The sequence below is a fragment of the Seriola lalandi genome, unplaced genomic scaffold, assembly GCF_002814215.2.
Source record: "Seriola lalandi dorsalis isolate HSWRI2012SDOR001 ecotype SW California unplaced genomic scaffold, Sedor1 jcf7180002054972, whole genome shotgun sequence".
Classification (NCBI taxonomy): Eukaryota; Metazoa; Chordata; class Actinopteri; order Carangiformes; family Carangidae; genus Seriola; species Seriola lalandi.
In genome coordinates this window covers 3937732-3960878 of record NW_019525660.1, presented here as the reverse complement: position 1 = coordinate 3960878, position 23147 = coordinate 3937732, and the positions used below count along the sequence as shown (strand labels likewise).

At 37.3% G+C, this 23147-nt stretch overlaps 1 protein-coding gene across 6 annotated transcripts in view; it reads left to right on the top strand.

Annotated features, from left to right (window-relative positions):
- diaph2 (diaphanous-related formin 2) overlaps positions 1-23147 on the top strand; it is a 370496-nt gene that overhangs the window by 234424 nt on the left and 112925 nt on the right. The window lies entirely within an intron of this gene.

The following is a 23147-nucleotide window of genomic DNA, read 5'->3' as shown; positions in this document are numbered from 1 at the left end:
CTCATCTTTTATTCCTTTTATTCCTCTGGCATTTTTAGGCTAGGGAAATAAGGAAAGGCGAAATCTCATAAGCTTCCAAAAATCCATTTCATTAGATTTACTTTAAGGCAGATCACAAAGGAACATAGAGATTGTCTTTGTCTTTGGAAAGCTTTTACTGCCTGTTTAACAGTAGAGCGTCACTGAATTATTTACCACTATCACCAGATCCTTTACAAGCTTTTTGTATCCTGACTAAAGAAAAATTAAATAAAGCTGCCTTTGTACACTGTACATTCCTAAGATGCGGTCAAATACCACTTATGCATGATTGCCTTGTCTGATGGCAGTTTCTTTTATTTCTGCTGAACGTGCGTGTCTTTCTACTACTACTACTCTTGCTGAGTGACTTCATTGGTTAGACTGTTTTTCTCAATCAATCTGTATGCCTGTTTTAAAGAGTGCAGTGCTGACTGATTATTTATTAAGATAACTAGCCATAGTTTGAAAAATCATTATTGTTTATTCAGATACCAAATAGCTGTTACCATGGCTACCATGGAGTTCATATTAAAAATAATAAATGTTTATACTAGATAGACTGGTAAAGTAATTTAAAACCAAACAAACGACACACAAGTCATAAAGTAGCATAGTTAAAACCTTTATCCTCCCTTTGGTGAAGGAATAAACCATATCGTTGTGCATTCTTGTTGGGTAAATCTCATGTGAACAGACCTGTGTAAAGCTTGTGTATGATTGTTGATTGTCAGAGGCTATTGGGGGGTTGAGATAAAGGCACACTGACAGTGATGTGGTGGGATTCAAATGTAATCAAACGGCCATCTACAATGGTTGAAAGTTGTACAATTAATATACCTCATTGATAAATGCAATCAGGCCTGAATAATTGCCCTAGAAAATCATAATTTGTCCTGCCTTGATTGCCTGCGTCAGACTTTCACTCCTCCAGTGCACAATTTCTCTAAGAAACAGATTGTCACCTTGCTATTTTCTTGATCTTGACACAGCTGTTATTTCACCACTTTCACCAACAACCAAATTTGTGCATATGTTTGATTCTTAATTATTTAATTATTCTTAATTGCATCACTGATGATTTTTTGCTCAGTGGCCTACTACAGCATTTAGTGATAATGGCTACAAGTAGCAATAAAAGCCTGTTTTAGTGCTTTTAGTCTGAATTAATGCAGATATCTATTACTACCTTCCTAAGTATCTGTTAATATGAAATTGATCGCTGGCACAATTAACGGCAGTATTAAAGCAATTGTTTATGCTTGACTAAAACATCACCACTGATATTCTCCCTGTTTTGACCACTGTGCGTGTGCGTGTGTGTGTGTGTGTGTGCGTGCGTGCGTGCGTGCGTGCGTGCGTGCGTGCGTGCGTGCGTGCGTGCGTGCGTTCGGTGTATTTGAGTGTGTATTTTACATCTCAACAATACAGCGGGGAGTAGTTAATTGCAATTTAAAGTCCTGGCATTACCTCTTTATTTTTATTTTAAAAATTAAATTTAAACACTGTATAAAGGAAATGTCTTTTTTTTCCTTTTAAAAACCTAGGTTAGCCAAAAACAGATGATTGCATATTTTATTACATCAGAAATCTGTATGCCCATAGACTTGCCTAGGAGCAGATAGTGGCCTGATGGAGCTAGAGGTTAACAATAACTAAGTCCAGCACGTAGAGAAGTTCCCTTAGGAGAGCTTCCTTCTCTCCTAGGATTCAGCCATTATCAAAGACTATCTGTATTAAGGTCAGTTTTGATTAAATTTCACATGATTATGTAAGGAGGCAGGGGCAGCAATCTGCAGATGTTCTACACAAGATCTGCACAAGGGGAAGGGCTGTGCTTTTTTAAACCATCTGCTGTTGAAACATTGCTTCAATTGAATATGAAAATAATTGTGTATGAAATATTTGTAAAAGAACTATGTTGTGATATTCATTCAATTTTTAGCAGCTCAGATATTTATTGCATGGAAATGAAATGAATACCTACTTGTGTAAAATGTGTCAAAAAGTATTTTCTTTCATTTCACTTTTAGCAATTGAATAGGTTATTTAATTTACTTGATTTTTTCTTTTTACTCTTTTCTCACACTGCTGTGTAGCGTAAAGGAAGTAACATTTTGTGAACAAAGTTTGTGTAACACGGGAGCCCTATAGCATTCATATTACATATAATCATTAAATGAGAATGAATACTTGTTTAGTAGATGTTAACTTTATTTCACAAAGATAATTAGCATGCAATCAATCAGTTCTTTGTTCCAGGCATTTTAGGTTTTCTTCTTAATATTATTTAAAAAATGTAGGAAAACATTATAGTAATTATTATATAGTATTATAGTATTATTATAATTATTATTCTGTTGTCCTGGACCACTCCTGTATTGTAAGTCGCAATGGACAAAGGGGTGTTCCAAATGAATATAATGAGGCGCTGCTCAGTATATTATAGAGCAGCACTTTGCCTCTGGTCGCCTTGGCAGTGACAATACCATCCCATCTTAATCACCTCCATCAAGGAGGTTATTATTTTGATCGTTTATTAGTTTCATGTGTTTTTTTGGAGTATTTCAATGAAATATGGTGAAAAGTTTGGTCATAGACTGAGGAGCAAGTGATTATTTTTTGGTCCATACATCACCATATATTATTGTTTCCATTGCTAAACACTTTGTTTTCTGTGATGGCTCCTATACTGCAGATTCTTTGATCATGTGTTGAATACATTCTAATTGTTTTTATGTATATAGAGATTAATCTGACTGTGATCGTAATTTTCAAATCAGCCTCCAGTGTATTTAGATAACTGTGCAGGCTTTTTTTTTTTTACAAGAAAACAAAAACAAATAGCAGCAGTAAAATGCATTCCCTTTAAAACTAGGAAAAGAACCATGAGGTATTTGTGAATTAGAGTTCTTCAAATGCATAAACCATAGAGCATCACTCACATATGGGTAATGTGGTGAATTTATAATTTCAGAATTAATCATTTTCTGTTAATGTTTTGGGTGTTAATGTTTATGTAAATGTTTTATTCTCCAGAAGGAAAACAAAGTTCCATTTGCTCTGTGAAAGTGAAAAAAATGCTGCTCTATTTTTTCTTTCAAAACCATTGATTGAAGAATGCTGGTAAAATCATTGCAACCTGAACAACACACAAGGACAATATCTTGACAGTATTTTTCACTAGTATCTACAGTAACAGTTTTTCTCCAGACAGTGAAGAGCTACTGCAGAGGCACTTTTCAGACTGAGAATCCTTGTAAAGGACTGATGGAGAGATGTATCACAAGCAGCTTATTGAATTATATTTGTTGTCATAGTGCAACCTTTAAGGTTGATACTGACTGCTGTTGAGAGTTTAGTCTTGACACCAATGCTACAGATTTTTACTATTGTTAAAATGAAACAATTATGGTTTAATAAAGATATATAAACAGTCAAGTAGTAATAATGTATACTATAGTACTGAATTAAATACAAGGTTTACGCAGGTCTTTAAAAAGTGTAAAATCTAATTATCTGAATTTTAGTCCTGTAATGTCTGAAAATATAAAATATAAAAAAATATAAAATAAATAAGATTTTGACAGGTCTTAAAATTGATTGGATTATCAAGCTAACGTCACTTTTATGAAGTTGCATTACAACAAACAAAACTACAAAACTACAAAATGAAACCAACATGAAATCAATAACCAATAACGCAAGCTGTGCAGCCCACGCAGAATTTATCTGATGACACCCAGCTGTTGTGTCACAATGTGTGTGGGCTAACATGGCATCTGAAAAAAATAGCTCCTTCTATAAGTAATAAGTTATAAACATTTAGTGCTTGGTTGAACCCTGTTGAAAATGACCAATTAGGAGCCTGTTGCACCCTGTGGAAGAAAACAGTCAAATTAGGAACTCCTATTAGGAAGGCATTAGAGTCACATGGAAAGTCAGAAATACATAAAGGTATCATAAAAAGCCACCAGCACATGCCTGCCATCACCCAATATTGTTTTGCATTCACATTTGGAGCATCACCAAAGTCCAGTCCCCAATGCAATTCACTCTACAAGTGATTCTGGGACTCTGATCTACTTTCATATCCTTTGTAATTTTTTTGTCAGTGTGGATGTGATATAGGTCTTAAATTGCATTCATAATGGTCTTTAAAAGGTCTTAAAAAGTCTTAAATTGAACTTGCTGAAAGCTGCAGAAAACCTGTAATTAGGTTATTGGTAACTAGTTTTAGAATGGCAATTATCCCTATGTTGACAATGAACACCTAGTCCCTTGCATTGAAGCAGATGACTTGTTTTTGTTTTTGATATCTCTTGTAGATACAGAAATCAATTCCTGTGCAGGAATAATTCATCAAGTGCTGTACAGATTGCCCTGTTGTCAGAAAGATCCTTCAGCAAATTTAACTTGTTGCCTCCCCTTATGAGACCAATCATCCCCTTTATTATTGGTTTTGTATCCAAACTACTCCATATTTCACTGTGAGCTCCATCTCTCTCTGAGCAGGGGATTGGTAGCCTCTCCTGCCACCATGTCATTTTGGATCTTCACTGATAAATCACTTTGAAGGGTGAAGGATTTGAAGGAGGTCTGGGTAGCTGAAAGGGGCTAGGAAAGCATTAGCTGCATTACGGTATATAAAGGAGAAATGACATTTTCTCAATCCTGGATGTTATCATTGACTCACTTTTTATATAGATGTGCCATCTAACCCGTTCCCGTTATATTATGTTTTCATATGTCATTTTAGTTTATCCTTAAATGGGCTCAGGTAAAACATTGTTGCTGACAGTCTTTTACCAAACTAGTGTCACATATCTAATTAACATTCCAAAGGAAATTGACAGCTAATTTCTGACAAAACAGTGATAACTCATTACTATGTTTACTGATTCTCTCCCCCCCCATTACTGTTTCAGTCAGCATTTACTGTAATGTAATTTCATGTGAATTATGTTTTTAACTTTTATGAGTCAGTTTTTGTTTCTTTTTCAACTGGTCATACAGTTAAATCATACAGTTAAATAAACAGAAGACTCTGCTCACAATTTCAATCTCAAACTTTCAAAGAGCAAAAGTTTTATGTCATTTCCACTTTAGCCTCTATTCCCCTACCTTTCTCATCCCCTGCAAATTTTGTTTTGTCATTGTGTTTCTTTCATTGGCCTTCCTAAAAAGATTAAACATGACACTTGAATTTTATTTCCACATTCTTAGTAAATATATAGAAACCAAATCATTTTGTTAGCATTTAACAATTACAGCTTAAGTGAGTTGTAGCTGTAAGTGCTTGTCAATAGCTCAAATGAGGCAGCTATCGAATTCTACCAAAATAATAGTGTTAGTTTCATGGTGATGAATGTATAAATGAATGCTACTGATCAGATCATAACAATGTAAATACATTTCCCATCAACTTCTCATCTGCAAGACAATTATTTTCTCTTTGTATCTTCCTGACTCACTCTTCTAGGATGACATACCACTTAATTGTGTGTAGGCAATACAGAACATATACTGTGAGTACTGTATAGATAAAATAGATGCATTCATCCATAAAAATACTATTGCATATTAAGACTATAATTATTTGGAATGTAGCCATAGATTGCACTATTTTCATACCCCTGACCTCATCTTAATAGTATGGCAAAGCCTTGAGAGAAGTGTGATTGGCCAATTTGCCTTGTTAAATGCCCCCCAGAGATGAATATGTGGGGCCTGACAATGGGAACTAAGTCTGTGTGGTGATTCCACTCAATCAGTGGTGCAGTGACAATCTGTCGTGACAATCCGGGAGAAGAGGAAATATGACACAAATGTTCTCATAAATCTATTTAGTATAAGGCATAGCCAAGGGCAAAATACTTTGGAGCCTGTAAGAGAGAAAATGGAGAACGAGGGAAGGAAAAAAAAGATGAACTCTGAGGATATTAATACCGCTGTGAATATATCTATTATCCACATTCATTTCAAGGCACTGCAGCATAATAAAGCAGTGCCCATTTCCCATTTAAACTCCTAACAGTACTTGGCTCTGTATTACGTAGACAAAATGCCTTTCTGGATGGGGTGGAACACAGAGGGGATCATTTGTCTTTTGGTTTCAATGGAGTTGCAGGGAATCATGGGGTTGAGAGGATATTCCCTCATGCCAGTCTAGAGAGCTCACTAAAATCAGCTGTTGAAGCTTGAGGAAGAATGGCATTAATTCAAGCCAAACATTTCAGTGCTACTGCAATGGATGCAGACATATCAGTTTTTGTGCTAAAAATATGTTTTTTTTTTTGTTGTTGTTTTTTTTGTTTGTTTTTGACTGAAACTCAAGATTTCATGTCAAGTTTTTTACTTTGCACTGAGGCAATCGCTCAATGATTTATTTTCCAGCTTACGTGTGTTGACTCACAATTTAAAAATTGATGAGAGAGGAAATGATGAGAAAAAAAAAATACATAGGAGACATGACATACATATGGTGCACACACGTCAGTAGTTTTATTCTATTAGACTAGGGCTGTATGCATGGAAAACCAAGTTGAATTTGCAATAGTCCGTCAGTGTCATTTGTGCAGCCACACAGTCTCGCTGGACCAAGGCTGAATTTCTTTCCCTGTCTGATCATACGGCCAATACTTTTCCAAGATGCAGAGCCTTACAAGTGGCTAAAGGGCTCCAGCCTGACTCGGAGCTGACTCTGGGTTTTGGCCGAAGGAAGGCCGGAGGTGTGGTTGACGACGCATTTGTATTGTTCTGAGATGCTGGTGGTCTAGTGGCAGTGACGATAGTTTCGGAAACCTTTAAATGGAAACATAAATCCTAGTAGCAACCAGTTAACATAAGAAAGATTCATTTGATTCAATATCTAATATGATACTTATCAGTGTTTTACCATATAATTTATGCTGAAAGATTAGTACGCCACTTTCTGATATGTTTAGTGTCAGTATCAGTAGTAGTTTAGTAGTATTTCTTTTTTTTTTTTTTTTTTTTTTTTTTTTTTTTTCTTTTGTCTTGCTTTAGTAAAATGTGGTATGTGAGAAACCTGGCCTATGCACATGTATAAATATGTAAGAGAGGGAATGAGTGTGGTTTATTAGTTTATTAAGATCCCCGTAAGCTAACGCCATGACGTCAGCTAGTCTTACTGGATGTGTGGCTGGTGTGTTGAAGGAACTGTTGTGAAATTTCCCTCCCTAATAAATACATATATTAAATTCAACATCCAGACGGATTGCCCACAACGTGTATAAATTAACGTGCTCCTATGTACACAAGAAAGGAAAGGCCTGCTTGCCTGGTTCTGTGGCTTAATGCCAGGTCTTTCTCTCTTGAGGGTAACAACCCCACTGATGCTGCATTCTCCAATTACAGGCACACTTCCTCCTTGAGAAAGTGAGTTGTCATATCACCCATGTCCCTTGACCTCTACCAGTGTACCCCTTAGTTTGCCAGTGTGCAGCAACAAGCTTCTTGTTGTCAATTTGGATATCTGGCCACTTCTTTTTAATTTCAATAATGATCCTGCTCTCTGAATTAACAGCTTCCACTACTGCTGTGATATGCAACCACTACGCTAAGTAGGAATGCCATAGCTGTGGCCACCAACAACAGACCATCTCAACCGTTACAGGAATAGATAAATAAATAATCGATTTCACACTCAGTGAAATTTCTCTTCTTAGATTTGTAGTCAAACTTTTCCATTCTCCCTTAGAAGTAATTGAATGACAATCTGATTTAGGTGCATATTAATATTCTCAATGGGAATTCCATTTGCCATTTAATCGCGAGAGTTAATAGGGTGTGATATGAGGCTCACGATTATGCAGCATTTCAACTTTATTGCAATTTATAAAATGGGAAATTGCAAGTAGGTGAACGTAAAAACAGTTTTCTAAATTAGAATATTTTTTAAAGATATCCAGTTTTCATCTTTTGTTGCACATGTAGTTAATGTAATATCAGCCACAGTTTTGCAAAAGAGACCCCAGGCAGTGTTCATCATGTGGCTTTAGTAAAGTGGCCACAAGATCATGCCCCTGGGATGCTTTCATCAAACTGCACCAGAGTGCACATAACTTCAGACCTTGGTGGAGAGTCACCTACCAGCCAAGAGCACACACCTCAAGACAACAGTGGAGTGGCTTTGTCTCTGTATGTACCTGAGAGGCTCAGCCAAAGCCTGGATTGATACCCTTTTGAAAATCTGTGTAGAGACCTGGAGATTGCAGCTCACTGATGCTTTCCTCCCAATCTGACTAAGATAGAGAGGATCTGCAAGGAAGAAAAAGAGGAAAATCCAAATCCATGCGGCCAGAGCTGGTGGAGTCATACTGTACCCAAGATGACTTAAAGCTGTAGTCACTAGTTCCAAATGTCCCAAAACACTGAAGAAATAAAAAAAATTCCTGTTTTAGAAGACACATAGATTAGACAAAGCAGTCAGATGATTGCACTAATGTAAAATGTTATTTTTTAGCTAATGTGATTTTTGTGGTTTTTGTGTCCTGGCTTGACTGTTTATTTGTCTGCTGTTTCCCCAAGTTTTAAGCTCTAACTTTCAAAAGAAAACATTTGGAAATCCTTATCAATGCTAAATCAATAGGATTAGATACTCCCACTGATACTGGTAGAATATACTTGGGTCTTTGATTGATATCAGAATAGAGAGAAAAAAAAAACTAATAAAAGAATAAACCCAAAGAAACAAGAACCAAGTTCCAGTGGTTAGAGCACAGTTTATTTAGGATAACTACATCAGCAAACTGCTTTACCAATAATAAAAGTGTGGATAGATGCCCTTTTTTGTGGTGTATATTTTGTTATGTTTGTTTGTTGTATTTCACACTGTTGTTCAAGTCATAAAAGTTTGAAGCGCTGTTAATGATTGTGGGTTTGTTTACATTTGAGTGCCCTGCTTGTGTTAGGTCTGCACCTTTCCATCTATCATTTGGTTGCCGTTTCAGTGTCTAAGCGCCAAGGAGACTCTCCTCGGAAGCTTTTCGTGTTTGAGAACTCATCATTTATACATCAAAGGAATTTAGCAAAGGGTAGTTGTATTATTGAAGGCAAAGTCTTCACTAACACACAAACAACGACAGTCTTTGGAGTCCTGAGACCCAGATTTCCAGATGATTTGACTGGACATTTTGTGCATTGCTGCACACACAGATAGCAAACCAAAGCCAGGAATCATTTTTTCATTACAGTGTTTGCGGGCTTCAACAATCACCCTCACACCAACACATCATTTTGTGGAAAGCCAAAAAAAAAAGAAGCAAAAACTGTGATGATTGACACACTAGTAGAATTAAACTAAAGTTTACATAATAAAGTATCTATCTATCTATCTATCTATCTATCTATCTATCTATCTATCTATCTATCTAACTTGCCACATCATAAGTGCTGAATTCAGATCTTCAGCTTAATATTAAAAAATGTTTTATATCCCTGCAAGTAAACATCAAGTACACTCAACCATTAGTCATTTCAATGTTGTCAGTGCGGCTAGAAACTGAAACAATTTCCCCACTGGTTGTTTAAGGTATACTCATCCCTGGACCCTGAAAGTGATAGAGCAGGATCAGCGAGGCCAGCAGTGTAAATGGACAGTCTGTCACGAAGAATATTAGGAACAGGAAACAGACCTGTCTAGCTCCACCAGCTCAGGATGAGTGATGAGCTCTAGAGAGTTTTCTTTTTTCTGTATTCCTTTTTTTTTTTCTTTACTCACTTCATGGTGGATGAGTAGTTCATTGTGAGACCAAAACAACTATTCTCTCTCTTTCTTTTTTTTTTCTTTCTGTCCATTGCTCTTTCCCTCCACCTCTGATTTCTTACATCACCACTTTGGCCAGCCAGTATGAATGTAGACAGAGATAGACACATGCAGGGAGGCCAGCAGCCCTGCTTAGCATCAGGCTCCAGTCCGTGACAGCAGATTTCAATGAAAGCTGACAATGGGACCAGGAATGAGAATAATGCTGTTTGCCAGCCTAGAAATTCAGCCTGTCACAGTAGACCATTTCCCATGCTGGGAGTGTTCCATGAGCTGAGGTGAACAAGGAAGCTCCATTTCAAATGTAACTGTTTTTCTCCACCAACTCCTAACTAGAACCAATCCACCCCTGCAGATCAAGATAATTGTAGTATCTTCAGAATGTATCAATAGTTGATAACAAAAAAAAAAAAAAAATCAGCTCACAAAGGTAAACTGAATTTTAACAATTTCATATATACTCATATCTTTCAAACACTGTCAAGTATGAAGTCATGTTTAATGATCTACAGTGTTTGAATTCAGCCAAAGCAATTCCCAAGGGACCATAAGTAGCTAGACAGTGTGCCTTGCACTTGAGAATGTCACCATGCACCAGTGGCACATAGGGGCACAGCATGGTTTAGAGTCATTAACAATGACTGGTCCTGTCTCCTCACATTACCATGTGATCATTAAATGTCCTGGGTTTGGTAACTTTCAAGCTGCTGGTTGTTGCTCACTTGAATGGACAAGAATTCTCTATCAACAGGTGGATCTTATTTTTGTGAGATACACCCACCTCTGCCCATTTTTTCAAGGCCAGTTAAACTAACTCTTTCAAAATTGAACTTATATTTTCTTACCTCATGTGCAATATATGCCTTTTATTTTACTTTTTTATATATAGAGAAGTTGTTATCACTTTCATTATTTCCCATAAATAATGTTTAATTACAAATTTGTGTATAACTTAATGAATCTTTTGGATGTAGAGTAATAGTCCACTGGTTCGAGTGGCTTATTCATTGAGGACAGCAGGTAAGCAGCTTGGGTTTAGCAGTGACAGTGGATTCCAGTGACAATCCAGAGTCATTACAAAAATCTAAATGTTGATATAAAATTCTCAAACCACTTATATAATTCGGCTTTGAGATTGCAAGTATAATACAATATCAAAATATCAAAAATGGTGTATTTTGCTTTCTTGGAGAAACAAGTGCTTTTCTGCTAAACATTCACATGAAGCAGGTGAGAATACATAGCTACAGTTAATGTTGTCTTGATAGACAACGGTTCTGGTGGGATACCTGTTCCCAGCGAATCCGTGCAGCTGATCATGTTCTGAACTATGTGATGTATGAACAGGTTGGAAAAACTTCTGTAACAGTGTCTGCCAGATAGGTACTTAGGTAATGTATTTCTGATCAACAACTCCAGTGGTTGGCTTAGTACATTGTCACAATGCTTTATATCTTTATTCCCTCAGGACAGTATCACAAAGCTTACGTTACAGTATGCAATGTGCATTGATAAAAGCACGTAACATGAGGTGAGGCAGACAGAATGGTTTTGACCTGACATGCAGTTGTTGAGCAACAGATCTGCTGTGTTCTTGAACTGTAACAGTCACTGAGAGGACATTGTACTAAACATAAGGGAACTTTGAAGTTGTTTTCATGGAGAGACTCGTGATAGCATGTCTGTCAGGCGATTCTGATAAGTAAGATAATGATGAGGATTGTTGCACAAATGAGCAGGAAATTGAGTTTTCTCTGAGGTGATCCCTGCACCCTCCAGATAAGGCTGTGTTGAGGTGTTACAATAACAAGTGCAGGGATTTGTAATATTGACTCAATGAAAGAGTATAATCTACAGTACAATATGCCCACCCTGTTCAGGATTTATGTTGTGTGCTTATGTGATGGTTCAGTGGTGAGATCTATATTAAAAAGGCTAAGCTTGCCAAATAGGTATCATACTATTGTTAAATAGTCATTTTAGCATTAACCCGAAGTGTTCTTCCAAGTTCTCCTCCACAAACCACTTGTATTATTTCTTTTCGGCAGAAAAGAAATAATACTTCTTTTTAACAGAAGTGGGAAATGAATTTTTATTTTATAATCCTAGGATGACTGATTTGGTTTTGTCTGACTTAATTAAAATTCATGGAAAAGACTGAAGACTGACAAAACAGAGAAACTCTTGAACTGAGCACCATTATTGTTATTATTATTTTAATTTCGCTTCTCAGTCCTGATCCAAATGCCATCTTGTAATAACCTAATAATAATAATAACTTTATTTCTGTAGCAGAGAAACTTGCAAAACAGGGTAAAGGTAATGTCAAACAACAGTAAAGTGTTAAGAAAAACACATAAATGCAATAAGAACTGTTATATTAATTATTTGAAATCAAGGTGTACCATGCCTACAGGAAAAAAATCCAAACAGAAGGTTTACCTCAACCACACTTATTTTCCTAGATCCTAGGTCTTTTACTGCACATGCCTGGGCCTTTCACTGAAATAACTTTAATACATGTATATTGACTATGTAGGTGAGAAGCTAAATATTAAATCGCTTCTGACTTCTGTGTGATCCTTTTCACGGCCTTTAAAGTGGAGACTTGATACTCGTGTCTCAGCATCATGTAGGCAGAAATGTGCTTTAAGTGTCTCTCAAAGATTAGGCATGATGTGTCTATGTGTTGGTGTTACCGTACACTGAGGCGTTGTCCTCCTATGCTGTTATTCTCTTAAGAGCAAGGCCTCCTGCGCACTTAATTGCTCTCAACAGAAGCAAACATCATAGCTATGTTTAAAGAAGTTGCTGGGTTGATTTCAAATCTCATTTCTCATTTTAGGTTTTCCCACCAATATTAAACCTAAAATGTTGTCCAGACTGGCACAAACCTTTGTCATGGTTGCATGTATTGTTGGAAAAATTTAGATTAGGCTAGTGACATTTTTCAAATCCACGGAACAAGAGTTGAGAGCTCTCATTTATTGTGCAAATCATAGTTCTGTTCATCCCCATTCTTCTATGCACACAAATCACACCGTGCCATAGAGAAAAATACCCATCATACCAGACATGCTATTTACCTCGAAAGGCAACAGATCATTTACCGACTAGGTGGTTATTCCACTAAAGTGCCTCTGTTTTTCTCTGAATTCCTTCCCACACTCTCTGTCTCTATTGACCACTGTTTGAGAAAACGTGTCTGTGGCTCAAATGCTGTTATAAGAATCTGGGCAGCTTTCGCGAGCCAACCCCTGTGCATTATTGGGGGTGGGAATTGATTTTGGATACTAAATCAGGTCATTTTTATCATGGGCTGTCATCAATATATAATTTAAAAGCATGGCCTGAAGCAAGCATTGCAGGGCTGATCATTGGAGTTTTACTAGGCCCAGGGGAGCAGGCTCCCATGTGCCCCTTTCAGTTAATGCATGCCACTATGTGTGAGGATTCCACCTTCACTCGTGATTTATATCCCCAGAGGAGCAAAGATATAGCAATACATGGGCATTCACTGCCTGTATTGCAACAGTTATATGACGCTCTCAGGTTTTTGCTGGGTCTGCCAAGACCATGCTTATCTGTGTCTATCATGAAAGCCATCTTCCAGCTATTTGTTCTCAACATCCAACACTGTTTCTTTTTTCTTCCCACTCCAGAAAATTACTGATTCCTACTGTTGTGAATTTCAAAATGATCACAGCTATATTGTTGTGAACTAGTGTGTAAACCATTGCACCTGCGGTGGTGTCTTGCTGCCTCACTCAAGTGTTTACAGTGATATGGCTCAGTGTTGTGGGCGAAGTGAGTGTAACTGAGGCGCAAGATTCACTGTAGCCAAAGCTTTTTTATCCTCACCTGTTTTCCTTAGCGTATTTTGTAATGTAGGACGAAAACAGGTATTTTTGTTTCATGCACACTAGCCAAATCCACCTTCACACCACAAACTTCCTCCTTTGTGTAGTACAGACCATATTGTGTTTTCCTTTTTGATGTAAATGATGCTGATCTCCTCTACGTTTGTCCTCAGGCTTTTTGGAATGAGTTTAATTTAGCAGCCAAACCTTTATTTCCAAAATAAATCTAACAGGTCCTGACTATGACCTTTCTTTTACATGTTGATGATTTGCATTTTCCACCGTCTTTTTTTCCGTCCCTGTGATATGGAGTCACACTGTGTGATCCATATTCAAATATTATTTAAATCAGTTGCACCACATTTGCATGTGAAATTGAGGATTTGAAGCCAGGTCGCCTGCATACTGATCAGAGGGACAACCTTCATTGGAGTGAGGTTGATACTGCAAATAAATGGGGCAGGGTATTAATAATTGTCATGAAAGGGGTTCTATATTGCGTTCTATATTGTATACCAACATAGCAGAGTGTTTTTCCTCAGTGTAATGAATCTGATATCATTCTCAACCCCCTCGCTTTCAGCTCAGGAAATGATTACGCTCTCTTACAAATAGAGATACCCAGCGATGGCATCACCTTTTAGGACAAAATTACCCGAAAGATGGCGGCCTGTTCACACACGAAAAACCTTTTGTATTTGTGGCCAGAAAAGGGGAAAATAGTTAGTGAAAGCTGGCTAGTGTTAGCTTGCAACAGCAGAACCATGGAGTTACGCACTGGCCCAAATGTTGTGAAGCAAGTACTTTGAGCTGTATTTCAAGCTCTATTAAAGACTTGGAGTTGCAGTTTTGCTAGTACTGTTATTTCAGTTCTATATGTGTTTGTCTTCATTTCATAAATTAACCCCAACATGAGTGGAAGTCCTAGGCATCATTTGAATTAGATTTTTATAGCTTAAAGCTACAGTATCTTAACACCCTTCAACTCATTTATGTTTATCCATTGATTTCTTTTTCTATTTATATATGATTTTTAAAGTTGATATTAGTTTTGCTATTGTGACATTGATCAAAAGGCAGTGCCAAGAAAAACTTGCGTACCAGTTTGGTGGTCAACCACAATTCAGGTATTGGTGTCCCTAGTTTTTCTCCCCTTTGCCTTGACATGGCATACCAGCTGAGACCTGCTCTTTACAGAAAGGTCTGTTTTTATTCCACCAACTGAAGCAGAGGTAAGGAGGGACAGAATCGATTGTTGTGGGCCAAATTGAACCTGTGTTGAGCTGCAGGCAGCCACGAGATAAAGCCTCTGACGATGTCTGCTGTGTTTATCATCAGGTGGCCTTTTCTGTGTGTGCTATGCTGCGATTTTGATGTGTTAAGTCATAATAGGGGAGCCACCATTCTTTGGAGGAGCTGCCAATAAAATCGCAGACAGAGGGGATTATATTTCATGTCAGCCCATTATTGTTTCCAGCTTCCCCTGTACACTTCGTTTCACCTGGAGAGGCCTCTGCCTCAATTTTTCTGCTTTCTATCCTGCTTTGCCTTGGTTCATTTTTTTTTGTTCATATTCAAGAGGTAAAGTTTTGGATGTAATGCTTTTTAAATGGTTTGCACTGTATTTCATTGTGAGCCTCTACACAGACGTATCCCTGTCACTACACCAGCCATGACTGGCATGCAGTTGGGAGGCCTGTGTGAAGAGGCGGGATATTATTCCCTATTATATGGTATTATGTTAAGATTTAGTCACAATGAGCTTGTTTTGTTTCTTTTTTAAATAGAATCATCTAAACGCTTCTCCTGTTCTTCTCACCATAGTGACTTGTACGTTTCAGCGATCACAGCAGCCAGCTGCTAACTGGAATTACATTTTATTTATTGATTAACTTGTATCCAAATATTTATCATTTTTATGACTACAGTAGTACAGCCAGCAGCTGTCAATCCAGTTTTGACCAGTTCACTCTGATCGAGAGACAATAGACCACACATTTTGTATATGGACTGTCAGAGACGCTAATCACATCCGGTAGATATTCTTTTAGTCATATGGGAGCACTGAAGACACAGCAGCAAAATAGTTTTATTGTCACTGACTGTCCTCTGCCAAGCCTTCTTCTTCCACCACCAGAGATAATTTGCCACTGGTAGAGTGCTCCTGTGAGTGTAAAACCTTGGCAGAGGATGCTCATACAGTGTATTTGGTCTGCCTTGGACTTGAAAATGCAGAGTCTCACCCAGCTTGTGTGACCTGGCTTATGGCTTAGTCTTAAGAATCTCTGTTCCAGGATACCCTCTCTTATGAGGACCTCATGTTGTGAACCACCACATACTCAGTGGAGCGTGCTAACTCTAATGCACCAGTCGTTATCTGAGATGACCAGCTAAATACTGTGCACCTGTTCATGTAGAAGGTGGACAATAGCCTTCTAGCTAATCAGGCAGGCCCATTAGCAGGAAATGACAATGACTCCAGTAATTTTATGGGCACATTTAAAGCTTCCTTCTTTGAGGATGACAATGATAATCCCTTTTTCTGCCCCTGAGCTATGTTTCCAAGTTGAGTTAATCAAGTGCAGAAAAGAATAGTACCAGTTCTTTTCAAGCATGCCTCATAGATTTCCAGAATGTGGTTAGATGCTGGCTGTTCCTTGGCTCACGTTACTGACATAGGCTTCCACTCTTTGGTATAAGGGAAAAGGGTTATCCAAAGCTAAACCTGCCAATTTTTTTTCCAGAAATGCTTAGAAAAAAATATCCACCTCTGAGAGTCGCTGCTAGCAGTTACAAGCCATTTACAGAGTGTGTCTGAATTTGACTGTGTGGATATGAAGCAGGATGGACATTAAGCACATCCCCCAGTCAGGTCCATAGTTGCCTTTTTTTTTTTACTTCCTCTTGTCCCACTTTACCTTCAAGTGCTGACCACCTGCAGTCAACAATTGACAGAAAAAAGCCACATATCCGTGACCACAATGGAAAGAGCCTTTACAGTGTAATAACATAGTAATTTTCCCTTCTGTACCCATTTTCCTATATGAAAAGTCAAAACTCTTCAGTAATAATGTTCCACACTTCTACTTTAGGTTTGCCTATTTTACAATCTGCTTCATATGGGTTTATAAAGACACAGACAATCACCAAGAACAGTTTTTCATTAGTGGTATTGCTTGTCTTTCTCTAGTAAGATGGTACTGGCTTCTGAAGGCCTAAATCCTTATTCCACAATCAACATGGCCTGACGAACCAAAGGCTACTTAAATAGTCGGAAGAAGATCTTTTCACACATGCATCTTAAGCATGTCCTTATTTGACCTCAAATTTGTTTAGTTCACAGTCTCATAGAGCATCAACTTTTATTTAAACTCTAAATATATCTACTTTTCACAGTTCAAACCAGACACCTTTGAGAAACATTGTCTAAATGTGGTTTAAGTCCAAAAAAGTCCACCTTAAATTAGCCTCCAGAAAATAGTCTCCCCAGTGACTTAAATCATTTTGTAATGATGATCCCCCCCCAGGCTTTGTTTCGTAAACATACAGTCTTCCTGGTACTGTGAAGGTTAAAATTTCATTTGCTTGTTGACTTATATTCATGGAGTAGTACTGTACATTCAGAGCAGACACAGCTTTCAGCAAAGCCCAAAGCTGTTGGTTATTACAATAGGCTGATTGGCTGCAAGCTACAAAACTACTACCCCTAAGTAATAGCTAAATGGGAGCACACAGTGAAGCTACCTCTGGCTACAAGATAACAACACAAACACCCGAGTACTGTATGTCTCTTGCAGTTCTACTGCCGTAATGGGGAAACACTCCATTCTTAACTGGCCATAAACAGAGGCCTTGTCTCAGTCCACATTGTGTTGAGTTAACAGACAAAACATTTTATTTTTTATTTTTTTGGGGGGGGGTTTTGTAGTGTGAGGTTAAGTGAGGTAAAATTAAGTCCAGATGTACCATTGTTGTGATTTGAGTGAACACATTGGGGCACCACCCACTTAGAGACACTTTGATTGCCAATATTGTTTTGTCATTAATGTAGGTTACCTTTTTTTTTTCTTTTTTTTTCTTTTTTTTTTTTTTTTTTTTTTTTTTTTTTTTTTTTTTTTTTTTTTGCATTTGAAGCTTGTTGTCCTTGGGTGAGGAAACAAAATAATTGGCTGTAGATACTATAGCCGAACCAGTTTATGATTTTATGAGTTAGTGTGATTGAGTGATAAGTTTATGTTTATGTTGAAAGTCTTTCATAGATACTGAGGATTGTAAATTCACCTAGACCACAGAGCAGATCTGACATAATCCACCTGAGCCAAACACATAGGCAGTTTCCATAACAGGTCCAGACAAAAAGAGTTTGAATTTTGGCTTTGTTCTTTGTTACTTCAGTGGTTATGCTGGTAAAGTTTGAATACTGTAAATATGTCATTTGCATAATACAGACTATGACTATATTCAGTTTTTACTTTTCAACCTTATCTTTTTTATCAGAAAGATTTGAAATCTGTATGCTGACCAACATGGTCGCTGTGTTGTTTAAATGCCATTAGAGGTGAGATACAAACAGTTTAATCTTAGTATCTTTGCAATATGTACTGGCGTAGACACAATAGCAATTAGAAAATTGTTTGATTGTTTCACGGTTGCATGAGCAAACCCCAAGCTTGCTCCCTTTTCAAACAGCGCAGATGAGTTTGATGTTATTGTTTTGCAATGTACAACTGTCAGAAAAACATGCCAGCATTGATAAAAGGAATTGATCATCTCCAAGGCATACGATTACGATGGACAATTTGAAGTGAGTTCTCAAATAGTGATGGTTCTTGATTCCTATCCCAATTTTCAGGGTGTTTTTTTTCTTCATATTTTCATTAATACAAGCTGTTTTTCACTGCATATTGTTCCAGTAAAAGCCAGTCAATTGCTTCAGTTTTTTTACCCATGTGTTTTGGTCATGCTGCTAACATCAGAGTTCTGGATCGCTCCCGATGCTGTACTCAGATTCTGTGTGTGTGTGTGTGCTGTCTCTTATACACATCTATTGCCTGAGGTGGATAGGGGCTGTGTTTATGGCTTGGCAGTCGTGCCTACCGAGTCTCCTTGTCTCATGTGGATGGAAAACAAAAGACATGCAGACACTCAAGCCAAATGAATACTGAACACATCTATGCTTAACTACTTCATGATTGTACACTTACCTAAACATATGTTTCTAAAAGAGATGTTATGTTCTGTGAAGTCTTTCTATGGTGGCTGCTAAATGAAGACAGATTTGGTTGGTGGGAGAATTGATCTGACCTTTCTCGCCGTGTAAGGGATATGAATCTCTCCGCATCTACTTTATTAATGTGATATAGGGACACAGGAAATCCTTATTTAGGCAGTTACATGTAGGTCACAACACAGCTACATCCAGAAGTGGAACAAGTGTATGTAAGCTGAATGTGTGCTCATTTTTTAGAAACTATCTACATATTTATTAGCAAGTCGTTGAAATATACTGTACATACTTTCTTTTCCTAAAGATAATTTTAAAGTGAAGAACCTAGAGAACTTTAGAGATATAGAGTTGTGTTGAAGTTGATGAGTTAAAGGAATTAATACAGAAATTTCACTTTAAATATTCAGATTTTTACAGATTTGTCCATGGATTAAGCACCTTTCACACAGCACTGCATGTAAAGTTGAGTTTGCATCCCAGGGTCGCAGGTTGACTTCTGTTAATTGGTGTGCGAGATGCTAGATCATGTTTGTATAGTTGCTGCAAATATCTAACTGGATTCTTTTTCAGCACATAAGCAGCTTCAGTACGACTGCTCAGCTTAAAGCCAATCAAGAAGAGTCTGGCTGTCTTTTGTCCTCCAGTGAATACATGATTTCCACATAAATCTCGTCAATAATCAGGGATAGCGATGGCAGCAATTGGCATGATTGCCAGAGTTCACAGAGCGATGCTAGGAAAATGTAAAGGATTGCCGTCTCCATGGATGGATGGTGTAAATCAAACAGAGTGATTAACGGCTGACATTCCTCATTGTTGAAACACTGGACTGCGGGGTGGTCTGGTTGCTTGGGGGTCATGACCTGAGATAAACTGTCAGCAGAAGGGACATGAATTTTAACTTTTCTAAACTTATATTAAAAACAAGAAAACAAGGTTAAGACCTATTTTTCTGCTCTCTAAATCTCAACATGTGTAAACTCATATCCCAAAATGTTGAACCATTCCTTAATGACTCACAATACGATCATTCATATTTACCAAACATGTAGATGACCCCAGAACACAAACAGATTAAATTCCCTTTAAAAATAAATAAGAATAAAAAAAGACACAAAAGAAAGTCTCCATCCATGTGTATCATTGACACATGCTGAATGATAACCTATCTAGTGTATTACCATGCGGGTATTATTAGAATCATATGTGGTGACTGAGGGGACAAACATCTATATATCTATTCATCAACAAAAAGAGGAAAGGGAGGCAAACACGGTGCTTTAGTGTCACCCACACTCACACTCTTCTCATGAGTCATGCACCACCACACATGTGCAGACAGTTAAGCATTAGGAAATCTAATTTCTGAAATATTTGCGGGGATACATGTGGTGATTTGAACAGACACATGTTACCGAATTAAGTAATAAAGAAACAAATTTGTCCATGTGCGATCAATGATGTTTAGCTCTCTGTTTAAGGTAGAACTAATCCTAATATATGTATCAGTTCTCTTTGAAGACCACAGTGCTTAACTGAGAGCAGGGTCACAAATTATGTTTCAACTTTACATACAACAATGAGATGAACAGTAATGGACCTCATTGTGTTGTGTGCATGTCTTGTCATTTATAGTCTTACTGAATATATAGCTGAAATCTTACATTATAAGTTTTTGGCAATGAAGAAATGCAGTTAAAATATTCTCTGTTGATGTCTTTGCACTATATAGCATTTCTTTTCTATTTAATCGTTTGTTTGTTCGTTTGTTTGTATATTTACAAAAGCACTAGAAAATGTTGCTGAACAAATCATCCCCCTGTTGATTTAGTTGAAACAAGCATTTAGAATTTTTTTTTTTAAAGCTATCTTATTTAGTAACTGTATAGGAAGAGTAAAACTCATCAGCCCTGACTAAAAAAAAGAGGTATTTAAATGAATTAACATTGGTAGGATTTGTGTAAATATGCCCATGTAAAGAGTTCCCTCTGTCTGGCAACTGAATCTCTCACAGAGGGAGCTCTTGAGCTACAAATGGGAACATAACAGAAAGCTAAATAACAGCAGGGGAAAGGGAGAGTCGGAGAAAAGATGAGAACAAAGAGTGACTAACATACAGAGTGAGGAAAAGACTCAAAAACTAAGATGTTTGGAAATGGATATCTATAGTAAAATGTACCTCACCAGCCAGTTGACCTCGATGCTGTTGTTAATCCACCAGCCACCATTCCTCAAAAATGTGCAATTTTTCTGAAAATGAAAATACACAAACATGATAGATACATTTTTTAACAAAAATATATGAAAGGTTTAAACAGCACTAACTGTGGCTCTATTATTTAAAGTAGTGTATCTGTAAGCCACATTGGCTTGCAGGTAAAGTGATCCTGTTGAGCTTTAATATACCCAGAATGCTAAAACTAACTGCTGAAGTTCAAGCCACTCCTGACCTGTAATTCTGTAGAGAAATGCAACTGAAAGCAATCAGAATAACCATGAACGCTGTACTGTATAATAAAAATATTATCAAAAGGGGGTCTCTCAACTCTCAGAGAATTGTCACACAAACTTAAAAAAAAAAATCTTAAACATAACATCTCTTTTATTGCTCCTGTGAACCAGACCCAGTCAACACTGCACTTTACACAAACCATACTTTAGCTCCTTGCATCATGGCTATTTACGAGAAACCACCCTTGGGCTTTCACCTTGGTAATGGCTACTTGAAGTTACTGCATTAATTGATGTTATTATACTTAATATATAAGCAAAATCAAACGAGAGGGAGTGATCCTCTTCTAATGACCGAATCACAGCCGTGCTGATATTCAGTACAACATCACCACCTCGAGTGTGACGTTGCTTTTCTAAACAGTTCTACAAGCGCCTTATTAGTTAATAGTAATACGATTTGTTTGTTTATTTCATCATTTATTTATTGTATTTATTATTGTTATTATTATTATTATTATTATTATTATTTATTTATTTTTATATGCCAACACAAATAGTTCCGCAACTGGACTGGCACTGGACTGTTGCCAAGCAACACATAAACATTGTTCTGACCTGACGATGTCATATGAGCGCACCTGGAGGTGTGCGCTCAATTATCCACGCTTCTTTCCTTCCCTACATCCTCTTCTGACGACCATACATCATTTAATTCAAATGTTATTTCTGGAAATAAATTCATTTTTGCAAAATTTGTTCCAATCTAAGATAAATACCGACTTTTAATGTAACGCTAATTAAAGGTAAATAGAACACCTGTAAAGCAGAGTGATACATGTAATTAAAAGTCAGTCAGTTTTGATTTTGCTTCATTTATAGGTGATTTTTATAGTGTTGATTTGTAAGACAGCTGTGAGTCTTAATCCTATTTTGTACATCATCTTACTTAGTACTCTATGATTGTTCCATTTCTTGGCCCTGTATTTTGCAAATCTCAGGCCACTCAATAAGTCAAGTAAGGTTTCGGGTCTCTTAGATCTAGAAATGTCAAGTGAAGTGTGTCCCTTAAAGGTGTCAGGTGAAATAGGTAAGGCTATGTGATAAGGTGCAACTTTGAAGTTGTGAATGAGGTTAGAGGCATGAGTCAACCTCTGCAGGCTATTATGATCACCACACCCCCATCACTGAGCATCTCCCCTATCTAGTGCACTCACACAAGTCATCTCCTTCCCCTGCCTCCAGAATCTCCTTGTTCCTGTGAATGTAGTCTGGTTTGGTTTACTTGACATTACAAAGCATGTAATTCACCTGTAACAATATGTTGAAATGGTACATGTTTGTATTTACTTTTTCAGTCAAAATTCATGTTTCCAAGACTATGGGAATTAAGATTTAAGGGTATGACAATTAGTGATTAAATAAATGCAGTTTTTTTTCTGCTGTTTAGGCACCAAAGAGTCATTAGTAATCAGTAATTATTTAACTGTTGTACTAGTATATGTTGCTTTCACAAAGATACCTGAGACTATGCATCTGTTAATTTACTTTAATTGGGACAGAGCTGAGTTTTTAGTTAAAAATATCCTCGAGCTAGCCATCTATTTCACTTGACAGCTCACTCATTTCAATAAGCAAGCCAACACTGACATTGGTATGTGCAAACATGCATGAAAACAGACAAGACACACTTGGCTCCTCAGGCTATGGTCACTCATCTGCCATTGGTGTCTCTCATAACATGCCTTTAAAAAAAAAAAAAAAAACACCATAGCCACCCACTTGTATACTCCTAACTCAT